Raw genomic sequence first — 11,152 nt, forward strand, 5'->3', positions numbered from 1 at the left:
ATTTTGGAATTTAGTGATTGTTCAGTGTACTTTGACTTAAGAGGAAGCATGGCTTGAAGTAGGATGGAGCTGAGAATCTGTGATTCGACACATGATGGGCTGATGGGTCCTGTTGGTGGGCCCGGAAATGAGCGCTGTTTCTGTTTGTCCCGTGGGCGGCCATTTTGCATACTGAAGGAATGGTTCGTTCCCAATCACGTGGCAGGGCCGGGAGGCAAGGCGTCGGATACGATGCTGGATGACTCCAGAGCAGGTGCTAGCGCCAAATTTAAAGCCCTGCCAACCTGTTTGCATTGCTTCCTTGCATTCACTTGCTGCAAGCTGCTCAAAACCGTGTCCCATTTTGCACTGACTCTAAACCCCCAACCCACCGAGGCGGACCCTGCAGGATGGCTGAGCCAAGACACAGGGTAGACCCGCGGTTTAGTGATGTCTCCCTCTAGATTCTCCTTCAGGCTGCAAGGGAAAGGCAGGAGGTTCTCTTCCCCAGCGATGGTAAAAAGAGGCCCTCCTGCCTGAACAAGCAAGGCTGGATGGAGATAGCTGAGGAGGTCAGTAGCCATGGGGTCAGTCCCCAGAAATGGGTACAGTGCTGCAACGACCTCCTGCATTCTGCCAAGGTGAGTGCTCTACACCTCTTTATTTTTTAGTTCTTGCAAGTGGCTTTGTGAGAGGAAGTGGGGCATGGGGAGGGTGGCACTATAAGGGCGATGGCAGAGGGGGTTAGGCATCACCTTAACGTGCCTTAATTGTGAGCTGCTGACATCACCCTTCCCCCTTAGTGGAATGCCACAACCCTCATTTAAATATGATCTCCCATGGGCCCTAGCACGTGCTTCAGCTGGCCGCCAGACATGGAACACTAATGGAAAGGAGGTGACAGACTACAGGCATTGAGGTAAGTCTTTAGTGGTTTCTCTGTGACTAGACATCAGGGTGACTGGAAGTGGGTAATTATGAGATTATCGCTTGCCTCCTTGGCATATCGCTCAATCTGTCTGGTCTCCGATGCAAGGGCTTCAACATTCAGTGCTGCTTGCTCATCTTCTTTCTTCTCATCTGCCTCGTCAGTGGATGAGTGTCACTCAGGCATCTCATCATCATGCTAGGCCTCCCCCCCTCTGCAGTGCTAGATTGTGCAGAGCACAGTAGGACACCCTCACTGGGGCATACTGCAGGGCTCCACTAGGTTGATCGGGGCAGCGGAATCTCATCTTCAGCAGCCCAATGGCCTGCTCAATGGTCACTCGGGTAGAACCGTGGCAATTGTTGTACCCCTCCTCCGCTGCATTGCGGGGGTTCCTCACAGGTATGAGCAGCCAAGTCCTCCACCACTTAGAAGGAGAAGGGCAGCAGATGCATGGGAACACCTCCACATGCAAGTTCCCCTCCAAGCCACACACCATCCTGACTTCGAACTATATTGCCATTCTTTCACTGTCATTGGGTCAAAATCCTGAAGCTCCCTTCCTAACAGCACTGTTGCTGTGCCTACACCCCAAGGACTGCAGCGGTTCAAGAAGGCAGCTTACCACCACTTCTCAAGGGCAATTAGGGATGGGCAATAAATGCAGGCCTAGCCAACGACGCCCACAATCCCCCGAATGAATAAAAAATCCTAACCCGCACCAGAGCCCATTCATCTTTGTTACCCTACAATGGCTCCCAGTTCACCACCATCTCCAATTTAAAATTCTCATCTTTATGCTTAAGTTCCTTCATTGTCACAACCCCATTTATAATGTCTGTAAGCTCCTCCACCCTCAACCCACAAAACTCTCCATTCCTCTGATTCTGGCCTTTTGTGCAACTCCATTCTGTACATCCCATTTTTGGTAGCTGTGCTATTAGCTGCCTAAATCACACACTCTAGAATTTCTCTCCCAAACCCCTTCACCTCTCCACCTCCTTCTCCTCCTTTGAAGCTCTCCTAAAAATCCACCTCTGTTGCTAAGTTTTTGGTCACCCTTCCAAATATCTCCCTCTTTGGCTTGGCAACTAATTTTGTTCAATTATGCGTCTTTTCTATATTAAAGGCACTAAATAAATGTAATTTGGTCTAATAGGATGGAAGAGGTTGGGTATGTGTGCAGATGTACTGGCATGTACTCAACGATTTTCAAGCATAATTATTGTGCACCAGTTCAATAGTTCATTCAGTGACAATAAAATACACAAACAAATGTACATTCTTATGTATTCATTAGATTCTATCTGCTCTCTTCACAGAGCAATGAGAATCAATTCATCTTTGGCACACAATTGCTAATTTCTGTGAAGGCATGTTAGAATGCCAAGAAGACTCAGACAACATGCAAATTGTATAGGAGCAAAAGGTGCAAAGTGATTTTACACTTTAATTTGGGGAAATGCCTTTTTATCAGCAAGGTTTAATTTTATATTTTACTTAATGGGCTCTTTTTCCAATCAAAACTTCAGGCACAAGCAATGGCTTTATAACGGAAACAATCATTTATTATACACTGGAAAAACTGACATTACAATTAACCAACGTCTTGAGTTTATGCACAATTTCAAATTATACTGATAATAAAAAAACCCTCTGAATTCCCAAAATGCATAACCATTTGGAAATCAGATGTCTATTTTAGACTAAGCCCAGAACAAAAGTTATATACATGTGTTTCACTCAAGTTTGTCTGGAAGATTCCAAGTACTTGGATAATGTTCTAATGTAGGATGGCTTTCTCTTGTAGTCAGGTCATCTGATTAACAGGCAATCTGTAACCCTGCATAGGCAGGAAGCGGAGAGGTACCAAGGGGTCAGGAGGCTGTGAGGTAGTGGGAGGTCTTGAAGACACCAGGTGAGGTGGCATTTTCAGCAGGCAAAAGGTGAGGTTGGAACAGTTGAGGTGGAACTGTGTCTCTCACCAACTATAACTTCTGCTTAGCTTTTAAAAGTTTTAACACTGAACCACACTGGGCAGTGCCTTGTCAGCAATAGGTGCCTGCAAATGCAATCCAATATTGATTGACACAAATTTTTTTCTGTCCGCAGCCGTGACACAATTAAATTAAGTAGGCCTCCAGCCATCCTGGAATCATTTTTGTTGCTATGGTCAAGTTGCTATGGTGATCTATCCTTTTTTGGGTGGTCTTTTATGACATGTAAATAAATAATTTTAAAAGTTCTTCCACAATTTTTAAGAGTTAATTTTCTTCAATCACTGATTTAGTATCAAGCTTTAATGTATTTTGACTGTAATGGGTAAGTGGTCCACTATTGCTTTTTGCAAGTCTTGAACATCCTTTCATGCACATTTTTGTTTTTTACGATTAATAAGCAGTGAAAAACAGTTCTAAGAGACAACCTTAAAATCATGAAAACTGTTCACAGAGCTTTCCTCAAGATAATGAAAGTTAGCAATCACAACTGTTCAACTCACCTTCAACAGTGAAAGTGATAAATACATCTCCGTCGCTTTAATATTTCAGCTGAATACATTCATGAACAAAAACATTGATGAAACTGATAATCCAGCTCCCCAGAAAATACTTTTCAGGTGGCTTATAATTGGATAAGAGAAAGAATCCACTGCATATGTGCTGGTGCTGGATCTTCAATTGGAGCTATCTACTCCAATCCCATTTTTCTGCCCTTTCACTGTCTCCTTTTATATTTTTCATTTTCAATTAGCTACTCAGTTCTCTTTCAAATTATGCTATATTCTCTGCTTGAAAAAGTAATTATAGTAAGGCATTTCTTGGTCTAATAACTATGAAAACTTGTTGTTTAAGCTTGACTATCAGTCTACTCTGTTTATCTCTAGTTAAGATCCCCAGAATTTCATTTGTCTTTTGATGTACTTTCTTACCTGCAGTTCTACTTTTATGAATCTATGTACCTGCACCCCTAGATTGCTCTTTCCTTACTTTTACCATTTAGGGTATACTTATTTTTATACATCTTTTCTCATTAAAAAATTATTATTTCACATTTCTGTGCAAAGAATTGCTTTTGTCACCAATCTGGCCACTCCACTAGTCTATGTCTTTTGCAGTCACCAACACACTTCCTTGCTGTTTGTTGTGCTCACATATTTACAGTGTGGAAAGAATTCATTCAAAAATCAAAGAAATGAAGGGATGATGTTATTTGGCTTTGGAATTCATACCATGTTAACCAACTTGAAAAAAATTATTCCAGCCGCTGCTCAATATGAGTAAAATGCAATATTGAAAAGATTTGTTATCAACTCTCACCACACTGAAAACATCTCAAGAACATGGCGTAAAAGTTAAATGCTAACTACTTTTCATCACAACATTTTTAACCCTATTCATTGTCGGTTATCACAGTAAAAGTAGCCATTACTTTGTACAAGAACTTGTATAAAAACTAGCATTTATACAACACCTTTCACATCCTCAGGACATTCCTAAGTACTTCACAGAAGATTAATTAATTTTGGGGTGTTGTGTCTGCAAAGGCAGCAGTCAATCTGTCCAAAGTCTTATAAACAGCATGGAGGTAAATGGCTCGTTTATCTGTTTACGCAGTATTGGCTGAAAGAAAAATATTTTCCAGGGTACTGGGAGATTACATCTGTGCTTCTTCGAATAGTGGCATGGGATCTTTTATGTCCACCTGGGCAGACAAGCAGTGCCTTGGTTTATTATCTCATTCAAAAAGTGGTGACTCCAATGGTGTAGCTGTCTCTCATGAAAATATTAGTCCAAGTTACATCCCAGAGTAAAGCTTTACCTTGTACTTTGAATTCTTAGAGTTCTACCACTGAACCAAACTAGTGTTGCAATCCCAGTGTCAGCCACAATTCCAGGTCAGGAACCCAGAAGTGGCCGTGGTGGGTCATCATTCATGACCTTCCAGTAGGCAGTCAATTAAGAAGCTGCTTCTGGGAGCTCCATCTAATTAAGTACAGCTTGTGACCAGGGAAGTGGGAGGCTCAGTAGGAGGGACAGCAGCAATATCTGGCCAAAAGCCCCACCAGGAGATGTGGGAGTGGCAAAAACAGGCAGGAGATGGTGAGGGTGCCTCAAAATGCCACAGGATGGCTTGCAGCTGTGACTGTAGCCATCGCATCCCAGTGAATCGTGCTGAGGTGAGTGAGAGGAGGTGTCAATGGCCCTCTGGCATGCACTGGGAGACCACCTCCATTAATTGATGGACTCCACCCTCAGGAGCGATTCCGTCCGCCGTTGGGAAGATCTTGGGAGCACCTTTTCCCCAATTAGCTCGTTAATGAGCCTAATTGACCACCAACCACTGCTGGGCAGATAGCCTCTGCTGCATTGACCCCACCTCTGCTGCATTGACCCCACCTCTGGCAAGATTGCTCGGAGGTGGGAACGGGTCAGGTGGCCGACCTGACGCGCTATTTACAACTTTGCTCCTGGTCCCACCTCCTAACCTGCCATTGCAGGACTGGGAAAATTCACCCCTGTATCACAGTCTATCCTCCCTATGGCCTTGATATCCTTCCTCTTCCAAATTAAGCACAACATATTAACTGCAAAATAACCAATGGTTTCTCTGCCATTAGAACATACAAAATACAGTGAAGCTGCCAAAGCTACAGCAAAATTCTCACAACTTACCCATTGATAATTTAGTGCACTATATTTATTATATAAATATTGTATCCAGTGAAAGACTGCATGATATCAGTACCGCACCAGGCAATTTTTGAGAAAACCGAATCAGTTCATGTGCAAGTTAATATAATGATACCATCAGGATGCATCTCATAACAAGAAAAATAAACTTGTGCATTTAGCATTACCTCCTTTTTTTAAACTCAATTCTCCTGTTTATAAAACCAAGGAACAAAATAGGGTGATGACAATAGTAGAGAACCCTATTTAATTAGGAACCTATGGTCATAATTAGAAACCAGGACTGCAGTTCCTCATGCTTTTCTACCCACTTGGATTATTCAATCTGATACTATGTATGGCGTGCTGCTGATCAACTCGAACTAAACTACTTGGCCATGAGGTACCGTATGCTGGGAGCACTGGAGGAAGCAGTGAATGCTTCAACTGAAGAATGCATAAGAGAAAATTATTCTAAAGTCATGTAAGTTGAAAGAAATCTTTTCAATTACAAAGCACAGAATGATTAGTTTGAAAAAGAAAATTGATTCATCAAGATGACATTTTCCGAACAGTGTAAATTTGCTCTGTCATTATTCCCATGACTAAATAGATAACCTGTTGAAGGTTTGTTCAATTCTTGCCATTGCCTACTGCAATGTGTTAACAAATCTTCTGTTGACTGCATCAAAGCAGAGAAGACAATACTGTGAACAATGTAATGAGTTTTTATGTTGTCTGACGCATCATAAATGAGATGCGTGGAGTTCAGTTATGTTGAAGATCTCAAACAGATTTTTTAGAACTATACTATTATACAGTACAGAGCTAACTATTTACAGAACTTGCCTCGAGGTGTTACAGTTGCATAGTGACTCTGGCTTCGAGTCACATGACTGCGTCCTGGTACTTAGCTCATTAGCACACTGAGATCTTAAAGGGACATCACTCCTAAAGGCGATCATACAACAGCCCCTGTCTTTCCAAAGATACATCCCGTACCCTAAAAGTAAAAATACACAACATTAGATATCATCAAAATTCTTTACACATGGATAGAGATTGTGAAATTTACAAATATAGAGGCTCAAAAGTTCATATAACATCTCGGTGTTTTGACAAATCTTGCTTGGGGAGTTTGCATCTCATCTGTTGCTGTTCTTTCTGAAGTTTCTCCCTCTCTGCATTCAGTTTCTCTTGTTCTGCCTTCAGCCTGCTAACATACTCTGTTGCTTTTCTCAAGATGATCACTTTTGGGGCCTTGTCATTCTTAGAAAGTTCCAGCATCTCATCTCGAAGAGCCCATAGACAATGCTTCAACTCATTCCTTCCTCTGCCTTTTCAGGACATTACGTGTCCTTCGCCTCTCCTCATCCTCCATGTCTGAGGGCTTGGGGCTCAAAGTCGAGGACTTGTTGGGGGAAGAGCACTTGATCCCATGGAGATCTCTGTCTGTTTTGGCTCGCTGTGGTGATAGTGGTTCACTAGAGAGCAGAAGTGAAGGTATGGCATTGTTGTGCTGTTGCTGGGTTTCCAGACTGCACTGTTTGATGCTGGTCAGAGTCTTCGAGCGGGTTCCAGTTCTTGGAGATTTCCCTTTGGTCTCTTCTGCTGTAATGGGTACCTTGGTGACCTCGTGGATGGTCACAATATTGTGGTCCTTACACACTGGTAGTCCTGCCACTATTGGTCTGCTTGTGTCTATTGGGTAGAATGTTTGTGGTTTCCATGCCAACTTGCCATAGCTGCATTGCATTGTCAGTGTGCTACTGCAAGGGATGAGTGCCCCATTGTATGCAGATAGTTTGGCAGTTGTCGGTTGTATAATTGATTTGCAATGACTCTGGTATGTCTTTGAGTATGCAGAATGGGAGGATATTTACACTAGGGTCAGGGTCAATCTTATCCCTGAATGTATGTTTGCCAGCTGTTTTTGGGCACATGATAATAATTGCGGCTAAAGCTTCCAGCTGTTTGACTTCATCAACATTATGTGTCAGGTTCACAATCTGAAATGCCTGTTCATCTTCTGACTGAGAATTACTTTTCTCTGGGTCTTGTCTCAGGTCTGTTTCGCTGTGGACCTCGTGTATTGGCTTGCGCTTATGCAGATCTCTGGAGCTCTCCTTGCTGCTGTTGCCCTGTTTCTGCACATGTTATCTGTTTGTCTGCACACTACCATGACTTCTGGCTGTGTCTTCGGAGCTAGATTTTTTGCATAGGCGGGCCCAGTTTCCTTTTGCACCACACACCTTGCATAGGTCTCGAAATGCAGGACAACTTCACTATAAGTGGGACCAATCACACTTACCACACAGCTTGCTTGCTCTTTTTGACCTGGTAATTGTGCCAATAATGTTGGCTGCACTTGTGCTTGCAGGTGCTCTTGTCCAGCTATAATGGCTTCATATTTCCTGCCATCTTCTAGCAGTGCATCAATGCTGTGACCTTTCTTTTTTCCCAAGAGGTTTTTCTGAAACACTTCAATGTGTGTCGGTACAATCATCAGCTCCATTATTCGATCTGACAGCTCAGCTTCTGCGGAGCCATTGCTATGGCATCTACTGATGAACTGGTCTATTGATTCCTGTGGCTGTTACCTGTAGGACATCAATTCCAGGCAGTGAATTTGAAAATTCACTCTCAATTGGAGCTGATCTTCCAGTGCTTTTCATATCTTTGCGGGATCTTTCTGGTCCTCGTCAGATAAGCGTGAGGTATTGATTCTGTGTAATCCCTCATTTCCAACTGCTATTAGTATTTTACAGCCTGTTTTTCTGGTTCTGTAATCACTAGGTCTGTAAAGCAAAACTGAATTCTTTGTTTGAAAAGTTGAAACTCAGATAGGATATCCATGGCTTTCCAGTTCATGCTGGGAAATTTTGTATCCATTTTTCTGCTGCCCTCTTGCTTTAAAAATTGCTTTAAGACTTGTCCTATGATTCTGTACTGTCTTCCCTTTAAAAAAGCTTTCTTGGTTGTTTTGTTTGACAGGGGCCGGTGTTTTGCAGTACTTGTCTGTTTATGCAGCTTCTAGTCTGTCTGTTTACACAGCTGTGCAATAGCATTTCAATTATTTTTTTCTACTAGAGTTTATTTGTACAGCCGTTCAATAGGAAATTCTTCACACTTGAGTGGGTTTATGTTTTTTTAAAAACTTTGGCTGAGTGAGTGTAAGCTCTGCAGTGTTCAAGTGGTTCAATGGTTTCTTTTTATAGCTTCAACTGCGAGCTGCATAAATGGAGGACTGTGGGTGCCAAAAAGATTGATGCAACTGCCAACCAAGATGAACCAAAGCAAGATCCCCCAGCAAAGAAGAAGATAGCACCTAAGAAAAAGTTAGATCCTATAAATGTTTATGCTGATTCTTTGGAAAGCCCTCTCTACATTTCTTACAAGACCCTGCTTTCTACGATGAGCAGTATGGATTTCAGCGAGGGCAAAGCCCAATGACTCATTGAGACCCTGATGGAAAAGGGCCGGCATTGTGCAGGACACCTGACACACAGCTGCTCAGAAAGGAGACCTGGTAACGGCCCTGAAACGCCAACTGGATGAGAAAGAGAAGCAGCTTGTGGTGGAACAAGAGGATTCCAGTGCAGCCAAAAGCAAACTTCGGGAAGTCATCAAGGATTGATGCAACTGCCAACCAAGATGAACCAAAGCAAGATCCCCCAGCAAAGAAGAAGATAGCACCTAAGAAAAAGTTAGATCCTATAAATGTTCATGCTGATTCTTTGGAAAGCCCTCTCTACATTTCTTACAAGACCCTGCTTTCTACGATGAGCAGTATGGATTTCAGTGAGGGCAAAGCCCAATGCAACTGAAAATGCCTGTGAAACAAAACTAAAGAAGCAGTTGATGATGCAGCAAGAGGAGCTAAATGTGATATAGACCCACATTCAGGCCAGCTACCAGGACCACACGGCTGGGATGCAGCAGCTACAGGCCTAGATCCAAGGGCTCCAGGAGCAGCTGGGGGAGGGGAGGAGAACAGGCCCACTGCCCAAATCACTCGCCAGTAGCAGTAAAACTCCATTTTAAAGGATTCCCTCAACCAGGCCATAAGTCATACCAAAAGCAAGCAGAATGCCAAGCTGGCTAAACTATGGCAGGAGTGTGCCAAACTGACCAAGGAGCTGAGTGAGAAGTTGGAGACCCTCCAGCAAGATAAGCAGCAGATGAAGGTGCTGGAGGGTAAGGTCAGCAAGTACGCGCAGCAGCTCACCGAGCTTCAGTCGTGTCAGAAGGAAACGCAGAGGACGTTGCAGAAGCGACTTGACGATGTCAGCGAGGAGCTTTGCAGGTTCCAGAGCAGCTACTCCAGCCTACTCACAGATGCTGAGAAAATGAAAGGGGAACTACTCTCAATAGCTAAAACGACCTGAAGAGCAAAGCAGAGGAGCTAGGGAAGTTACGTGCTCAGCTGACGGAGGCTGGGTCTGAGAAAGAATGTTTGGAGGAGAGAATCAAATTAAAGGAAGCCAAAGAAGCTCAAAGCCCTTCACAAGCAGAGTGTGACCAGTATAGAACTGTTCTTACCGAGACAGAGGGAATGCTGAGAGACCTTCAGAAAAGCATGGAACAGGAGGAGCATGTATGGAAAGGGAAGATAGCAGAGTCTGAGTCACAACTTCAGAAGGCACAAACACAAGTAAAAACTTTAGAGGACACACTGGAGAAATTGAAGCTGGAATTCCAAAACACAGAACAGACGAAGGAGCTGGTTGCTGAATTGAGGCACAGCTACACCACCAATTAGAACCTTCACACACACAGAATCACACAGCCAGCTTGAAACAGCCAATAAAGAGGTACAGAAACACAGTGAAGGATTTTCACAGGTGAGGCAGTGTCTGTATAAAATGGAGACCCATATGTGTGATGGAGAGTTGATTGAGTCACTGATTGATCAAGTCGAGCAGGAGTCTGCCAAGCTTAAAGCCCAGTTGGAAGAAACTGTGATCAGTGAGGAGTCACAGAGACAGAAGCTGGCTGAAGAATTTGAAAAGGCCCAGAGAACTGCATTAAACTTGCAGGAAGAGCTGAAGAAGTTGAGGGCAGCTGGGGGCAGTGTCGTCTTTGATGGAGAGGATATTGTTCAATGAAAAGAAAGACTTAACAAAGAAAAGAAAATGACCAAGGACTTAGACCAAGATGCAGCAAAGGTTGCACAAGAACAGCTTAACAAGGAAAAGGAAACTGTTGAGAAGCTACAAGCACAAAGACAGGAAAAGGAAGAGGAGGGGGCAGTGATGGAGGAGGATAATTTGAAGGAGGGGACATCTGTCTGAAGAACCTACAGTTGCAGTGAGCACTACTCGACCTTGCCAGATGCCTTGCAGATATAATAGTTTAGCTGTAATAAACCTGTTTTGAGATCTTCAACCAACTGGACTCCATGCATCTCACTTATGTTGCATCAGACAACAGAAAAGAACTCATTACAAACAATCAGCACAGCTCAATAAGCCATAAATACTTCTTTTGGAGGGTGCTTCAAATTCAGAGATGGTAAATGTGTATTTGCTTGAGGGCTGGCTTACACTAAAAGAGTTGTTTTATCAACTTAAGA

At 43.2% G+C, this 11,152-nt stretch overlaps 1 pseudogene; it reads left to right on the forward strand.

Annotated features, from left to right (window-relative positions):
- The first annotated feature begins 8,778 nt into the window (after window positions 1–8,778).
- On the forward strand, window positions 8,779–10,871 carry LOC137347474 (ribosome-binding protein 1-like; annotated as a pseudogene).
- The last annotated feature ends 281 nt before the right edge of the window (window positions 10,872–11,152 follow it).

The sequence above is a fragment of the Heterodontus francisci genome, chromosome 32, assembly GCF_036365525.1.
Source record: "Heterodontus francisci isolate sHetFra1 chromosome 32, sHetFra1.hap1, whole genome shotgun sequence".
Taxonomy (NCBI): domain Eukaryota; kingdom Metazoa; phylum Chordata; class Chondrichthyes; order Heterodontiformes; family Heterodontidae; genus Heterodontus; species Heterodontus francisci.